The following is a 7,455-nucleotide window of genomic DNA, read 5'->3' on the forward strand; positions in this document are numbered from 1 at the left end:
ATGAAAAGAACTGCCAACAGATAAACAGTTAAAAAACATATGACACACACACACACACATACAGAAGAACACACACATATTTATACATATTGAAATATTATTCAGCCATGAGAAAGAAGAAAATTTTGCCGTTTGTGACAAATGGATAGATCTTAAAGATATTATGTTAAGTGGCAATAGTCAGGCAGAGATAGAAAGTACTGTATGGTGTCACTTACATGTAGAATCTAAAACATTGAACTTGTAAAAGCAAAGAGTAGAATGTGATTTACCAGGGGCTTTAGGCGGCGGGGGGGCGGGGGAGATGTTTAAGAATACAAAGTTATAATTAGTAGATAAGTTCTGGAGGTCTAATGTACAACATAGTGATTATGGTCAGCATTACATATTATAAACTTCAAAGTTGGTAAGGCTAAATCTTAGCTGTTCTCAATAAATATAGAAATGTTAAATAAATGACATGAGAAAAATGTTATCTAACATTACCTTAGTAATTACATTCCAATACGTAAGTATATCAAATGAACACATTGTATGCTTAAAGATATACAATGTTATATGTCAATTACCTCTCAATAAAAATGAACAAAGGATATATTTGTAATACCTACGGCTGCCAGGAAGGAAATAAGGATATATCTAAGATCTCAACAGAGGAATTTTTAGATACTAACTGCATTATTCCAAATCAAAAACCTATTATCTCACAGCGTGGCAAACAGAGCATCGCAAAAAACAAATTCCCAATGGGTCATAAACCCTATTTAAGAGATAAATAAATAATAAATAAATAAATAAATAATAATAAATCCATCCTAGAAAATAACAGGGAATTATACTCATGAACTAAGACTAATTTTTTTTCAACATGCTATGATTTTAATTGGGATGTCATTTGAATAACTGCATGAAGTTGGGAAGAAGGGACATCTTAACAATATTGAGTATTTCTAACTGCAAACACAGAATAGCTTTCTATTTATTTAGACCTTCATCAGAACTTCATGGTTTTTCACAACTACGTCCTTTTTTTATAAATTTATTTTTTATTGATGTTCAATTTGCCAACATATAGAATAACACCCAGTGCTCATCCCATCAAGTGCCCTCCTCAGTGCCCGTCAACAAGTCACCCCCACCCTCTGCCCACCTCCCTTTCTACCACCCCTAGTTTGTTTCCCAGAGTTAGGAGTAAGGCTAATTTCTGAAATAGGTCCAAAATAATCACTAATACCCAAAATGATAAATTGGCTATAGTTACAATAATACATTTTGGTAATTAAAAACTCCAGTATGGGAGTAAAAATGCAAGTCATAGAGCCAAAAATCTATTTGCATCTTATAAATTCAGAAAAGAGCTCATATCTAAAAGATGACATGGATTTCTAAGAAGGGAAAAGACACCATCTTGGAGAAGTGGACAAAAGACAAAGTTGAGCACTTCTCATTCTCACAAAAGAGAATATCCTAATGATTCAAAGTCCAGAAAAAATGGTACTGCTATATAACCACCAGACTTATTGTATTAATTTTTCTGAAGCTACTGAATTTTGGATCAAGGTTCTATTTAGTAAAATGCATATTTACACAATACATTAGAAAATGTTGGAATAATTTAATAAATTGAAAACATAGGTGACTGTGCAATTTCATTGTATTCCTTAAAGAAAAATATATTATAATTAAACATAGGTACAATTATAATGTTATACTTCTACATTTGAATTTTTATGATAAATTTAATATTTCTATGCCTAAATATATGCTAGTTATACATCATTTATAAATTATTATACATATAATATGTGAAAAAGATAAGGAAAGGCTTTTCATAAAATAATTATATACTCACTAAAAGGAACTAAATTTCTGAGAACAGATTTTAAAGTGTCATATTCATATAAGACAGCAACACTGAAAACTCACAAACTATAGACAAATCGATGATATAGATGAATTACAAATATTATGTGAGAGCTAAAGGAGACATACATAAAAACACATACTACATGATTCCTATGATATAAAAACCAAAAATAAGCAAAGATATTTAATAATATGAATCAGCAGGGTTAGCAAAGACTCTAAATTTCTATTTCAGAATCTGATTTGTGGTTGCCTGATCCTAAATACTTTGTGATCAATTTCACAATCATATGTTTAGAGTCCTTGATGTGTGGTAAAATTAAATAGTAAAGTTTATTTCAGGCAAAAGAGCATTATTAGAGGCACAGTTTTCTTTTCTTTTTTTAAGATTTTATTTATTTATTCATGAGAGACAGAGAGAGAGGCAGAGACACAGGCATAGGCAGAAGCAGGCTCATGCAGGGAGCCCAGGGTGGGATTGGATCCCAGGACCCCGGGATCTTGATCTGAGCCAAAGCAGACATTCAAGCATTGAGCCACCCAGGTTTCCCAAGAAGTACAGTTTTCTATGAAAAGCTAGACTGGCAATTGTCAAATGTACATTAACAGTATAAAATATAAATAAAATGCAGGAGAGTCAAACGATAGAACATTAGTGAACTTTAAAACAATAATGAATAAACTACAAATACATACAAAACTATGGATGAACTGTACAGAAATAATATTAACTGATAAGCTATTAATCAGATGGAAACATGAAATCTTACCAGTTCAACTTCATCATCTATATAGAGCAGGTTAGAGTACATAGAAATACAGAACATCGAACATTCATTCAGTGCTAATGTAATAGCAGTTGTTGGAATATGTAAACCACTCTTTTGGACAATGACGACAGTGATAAACTGAGGAAAGATTATGAGATATTATCCAAAAAGCTTTGAATTTTAACAAATGAAAATGTACATACTTGCATATATATATATATATATATATATATATATACACACACATAGGTGTGTGTATCCATGCACACTCACAGGATGGCATAAATAAAACAAAATAGGTTCATATACAGCAGAGAACAGTCAGCCTCTCATTCCCAATTTTTGTACCTATATAAAGCAAACACACAAAAATGTCCATCTCTGCATGTTGAGAGTCGCTGAATGCAACCACTTTCTTGGAATAGTAAAATGATTGATCTCTTCTTATAGCAGGAGGAAATTTGAAGCAAATGGTAATAATGGGTTTGGTGATTTTATATTTCTTCAGATTGTTATAAGAAGTAAACTCTCCAGTAATCATTACTTCTGAAAGTTTATTATGTGATTTTTCTAATTGATATTCCCTGAAATAATCTATTATCATTTTTTCCTAGACTAAATAGAGATAAAATAGTAACTATGTTAATATCAGATTTTTGAAAATGATGTACCTTTCTGGATCCTTGTTTCCAGGGATGTTTTGTTTTGCTTCAGTATGTCAGTAGCAAGAAAATTAAAGTAATCCCCTTACAAACTTATTATTAAACTAAATAAATAATAATTATCTGAGTTTCTTAGTTTGAAATTTAATGTATTACTTAGAATGAGAAAACTCTGTAATAAAATTTATTTTACCAGTTAAGAGTTAATAAAGTGATGAACATGTAGGGGAAAATAATTCAAAAGCCTGAAGAACAAACCTCACCACTTCTTACAGTATTTGGTTTAACTAATTCCAAGAATTAATTTGTATATCTCAAAAAGGTCTCTCCCCTCTAACTTGCCCTTGAGGTATTGAAGCCTGAATATATTAGTAATAATCTCTACAATTATTTCTAATTTTGACAAATTCAGAGTAACCATTCCTGCACTTAGAGCATACATACATTAAAATGAGATAACACAATTCCATAATATGTGCAACATTTCGAGGCACTGATGGTAATTAAACTGAAAAATTCCCTTGTAACCATTCAAACACTTACGGAGAATACCAGCTATTGCGAACATAGTGGACATCAAGACAAAGCAGATGATTCCCAGGATCCCAGTAATGAACTTCCCTGGACATGATGGTAAATAGTAGGAAGAGAAATGAAAACACTGACAAAAGATAGATGGAAATAATCATTTAAGAAATGTACATATAAGAGAACCAATGATGCACAGAGAGTCACATATAAAAACATGGACTCCAACCCCTATCGACCATTGTAATCTTCTCTCAGAATATACCATTGCATTTGCAGTAAATATACTACTCCGTGAAATGTTGATAAAGATGACGAATTACAGCAATGCCTGAATACAGTTAGTGCTCAGATTTCAATTACAAGACCACATTCCAGCTCCAAGCTCTGATCGTCACAAATAAAAAATATGGGAGATCATTCCCTATTCATTCTCTACACCCCTGCACCCCAGAACACATCCTACAACAGTTATACTGAGTATTAAGTGCTTTACCTTTGCAGTTGTAGTTCTTGTTGTTCCCTTGATCCTGAAAAGTATTTTGAAGATTTAATTCTGCATAGCTTATTTTCTGCTCAGTTACTAAAATGGAACATTTAGCACCTTTAGCTTTCATTTGCTATCTTTCTGAGTCCATAGCCTGATTGAGTTCTGCATAGGTACCTTCTTGGTTATTCATCTCTGCAGCTGCGTAGTGGCAAGCAAAGTGCTAAGTGGAACTGTACTGAAGGACTTGAAGAGTGAATATAGTGACAAGACAGGACAGTCGCACTGTGTAGAATGTGTGGTGAATGACTTCATTTGCAGTTGAACAATGTAAAAGCTGGCACTAATTTCCTTAGAGCTTTAAAGAAGCATTTTATGATGAAATAAGTGTTTTTTTTACAATGATACTCTATGCTTGACACAACAGTAGTGACTGGAAAAACGTAAAGCAATAAAATTGTGAAGAAAAAAGGGAATTCAGGAATAATCTTGCCCTTATCAATGTTAGGTCAGATTCCACAGTACATTACAATGTTAGTAGAATAACTGTTAAAATTAAAATGTTGTATTAGAAAAAAATGCTATATCAACTTTTTTGACAACTTTTAAATCCATATTGGTTAAAAATTGAGTGCTCTAAGATTGGAGATAGTAGTTTTAGCATATTTAGGAGTTTCCTGTAGTATATGACTTTTTTGGGGGAATTTACATTTCTTTGCTAAAAGAATTCACTATCAAGTGAATTTTTATTTTGAATAATTGTTGAGTTCTAGAAATTGTTAAATTTTTAAAGAATGATTCTATATGTTAAAAAATGTTACATGGACACAATAAAATTGTCTGAAACCTGAACAAAATTGAAAACAAAAAGCAGAAAATATTTAAAAAATTACTTCTAAACCACCAGAACTTGACAATTGATTTAATGGTAAAGATACAATAAATAAAAATATAGATCATTTATGGAAGAATATTGTTGGTACAACTACAGAAAGATTTGTGAATATTAAAGGCTTTAGTTGAATGAAGAATTCTAATAAATTAAAGAAATGCAATTTCAGAATTCAATGGATTAACTCAGGAGTCAATGAAATCTGAAATTACTCCTGGCTCTCAATTATAGAGTTATAACCTTTAAAAAGTTCATGTCTAGCTGCCTAATTTTTACCAATCTATTTTATTCTCTAAAATGAGAATAAAAATAACATATAATGCATACAAAGCATTTATATCTTTAGATTATGCATAATTCATTATACAGGAGTTTCAGTATTGAATTTTTTTTGCCAAGTTTTGATCAATTTTTCAAAAAAGTCTTTGAATGTTTATAATTAAAATTAGCATTTTACAGAAGTTATTATCCTGCTTTTTATAAAAAATCAAATTGCTTTCATTCATCTAGGCAAATGTATGCATGAATTATGTTTGACCATTATGATTTGATGCACTCATTTTAAGAATCTTTTTTTAAGATTGGGCTAAATATCAAATAATATATATAATTATATCTATAGCTGATGACAAATCTAAATTAAGTGTTCCCTGACATGATGCTTATAGGTTTCACTTAAAATAATATTGATTTGCAAACACAATTTGCACAGATGTATATTATTAATTACTTCTCTGAAGGCAAGAATTTGAATATTTTAAGAAGTTCTCCAACATATTTCACACTCATTCCTGTCTGTTACCCTGAATTGTTGAAATCAAGATACCAATGTTCTCTGGGATTAATTGTATATTATTTGTACATCCGGTGCATCCCATCCAGCATTTGTAATCTCCCCTAAATGAGGTGACTAGGAGAGAGACAGGGCAGTAGTGACACATACCTTCTGTTGGCCAGACAGTTGTGCATCTTCCAGTAGGAGGTCAGGTTACTCTTGTAAGCAGAGAATATCTGTGGTATTCACAAACTGCTGGTCCTGTGGGAACTCAGAGTGAGGCAATAGTGGAAAAAGTCAATTTCTCATCAATGTGTCACTTAAAATTTGATCAGGAAATTCTTACACTTGGGCTATTTTGAAGAGAGTGTATTTCATACACTCCAGGATGTAGAGTCTTTCAAAAAACTTATAATGTGTCATTTAGTTTGTCCCTTGAGAAGTGCCTCTGAGAAATTTTTATGTTCCAGAAGACATTGGGGCCAAATTTTGGCATAATATATTTCTTTCTTGTCATTTCGATTACTGAGAATATTCTAAAATCATCATCCCAATAACAGGTATTTCATGATATTTGACACTAATTCTGAAGACTTACTATATTTTCAACTTTATTGTCACTGTCACAAAGACATCAATTTCCCAACTTACCTCTTTTGTTTTTTAAGATTTTATTTACTTCAGAGAGAGAGAGAGAGAGAGAGAGAGAATACATCTGCAGGGGGAGGGGCAGACGGAGAAGGAGAAGCAGACTCTCCACTGAGCAGGGCGCCCAAAGGGAGGCTAGACCTCAGGAATCAGGGATCATGACCTGAGCTGAAGGCAGATGCTTAACCACCCAGAGTGAGCTACGCAGGTGCCCTTCCAAACTTATCTTCTCAATTATTCTGTCTTAGGCTTTAATATACCTGCAACCAATTTTAATATTTACAAATAAGTTATTTAGATTTGTGCTGAAACAACTAAATACCTGCAGGACGGAGACAATATTGAACAATACTGAACAATAGCACCTTGCCAGAGATTTGAATATTAAAGTTATTTATATTACTCGTAGTCACCTTCCAATGATAATAAATTGTCTCTTCTCTAATAGGAATATTTGTTATGAATGATAAATGCCAAGTCCTAAGTATGTAGGAGGAGAATGAATTGTAATTTTTGAAAATTTCACTTAACTGAAAAAATTGGGAGATAGCAGAGAAATTACTTTTAAAACACAATAAATGATATATGAACATCAAAAGATAAAACATTAAATTTAAATTATTTAATGCAACAATTGAATTCTTTTCCTTTTTTTTCATTGTTGGAATTGATTTGCCAATGATTTTTGAGGATATTTGCACATATATTTCTATTGGTCTGTAGTTTTGGGGTTTTATTGCCAAAAACATGTCACTGGATGACAATTTTAATTTTATTTTTATATATTTATTAATAATGGTGTATAGGTTGCAAACAATATTATTTTA

This window comes from Canis lupus, chromosome 27, assembly GCF_011100685.1.
Source record: "Canis lupus familiaris isolate Mischka breed German Shepherd chromosome 27, alternate assembly UU_Cfam_GSD_1.0, whole genome shotgun sequence".
Classification (NCBI taxonomy): domain Eukaryota; kingdom Metazoa; phylum Chordata; class Mammalia; order Carnivora; family Canidae; genus Canis; species Canis lupus.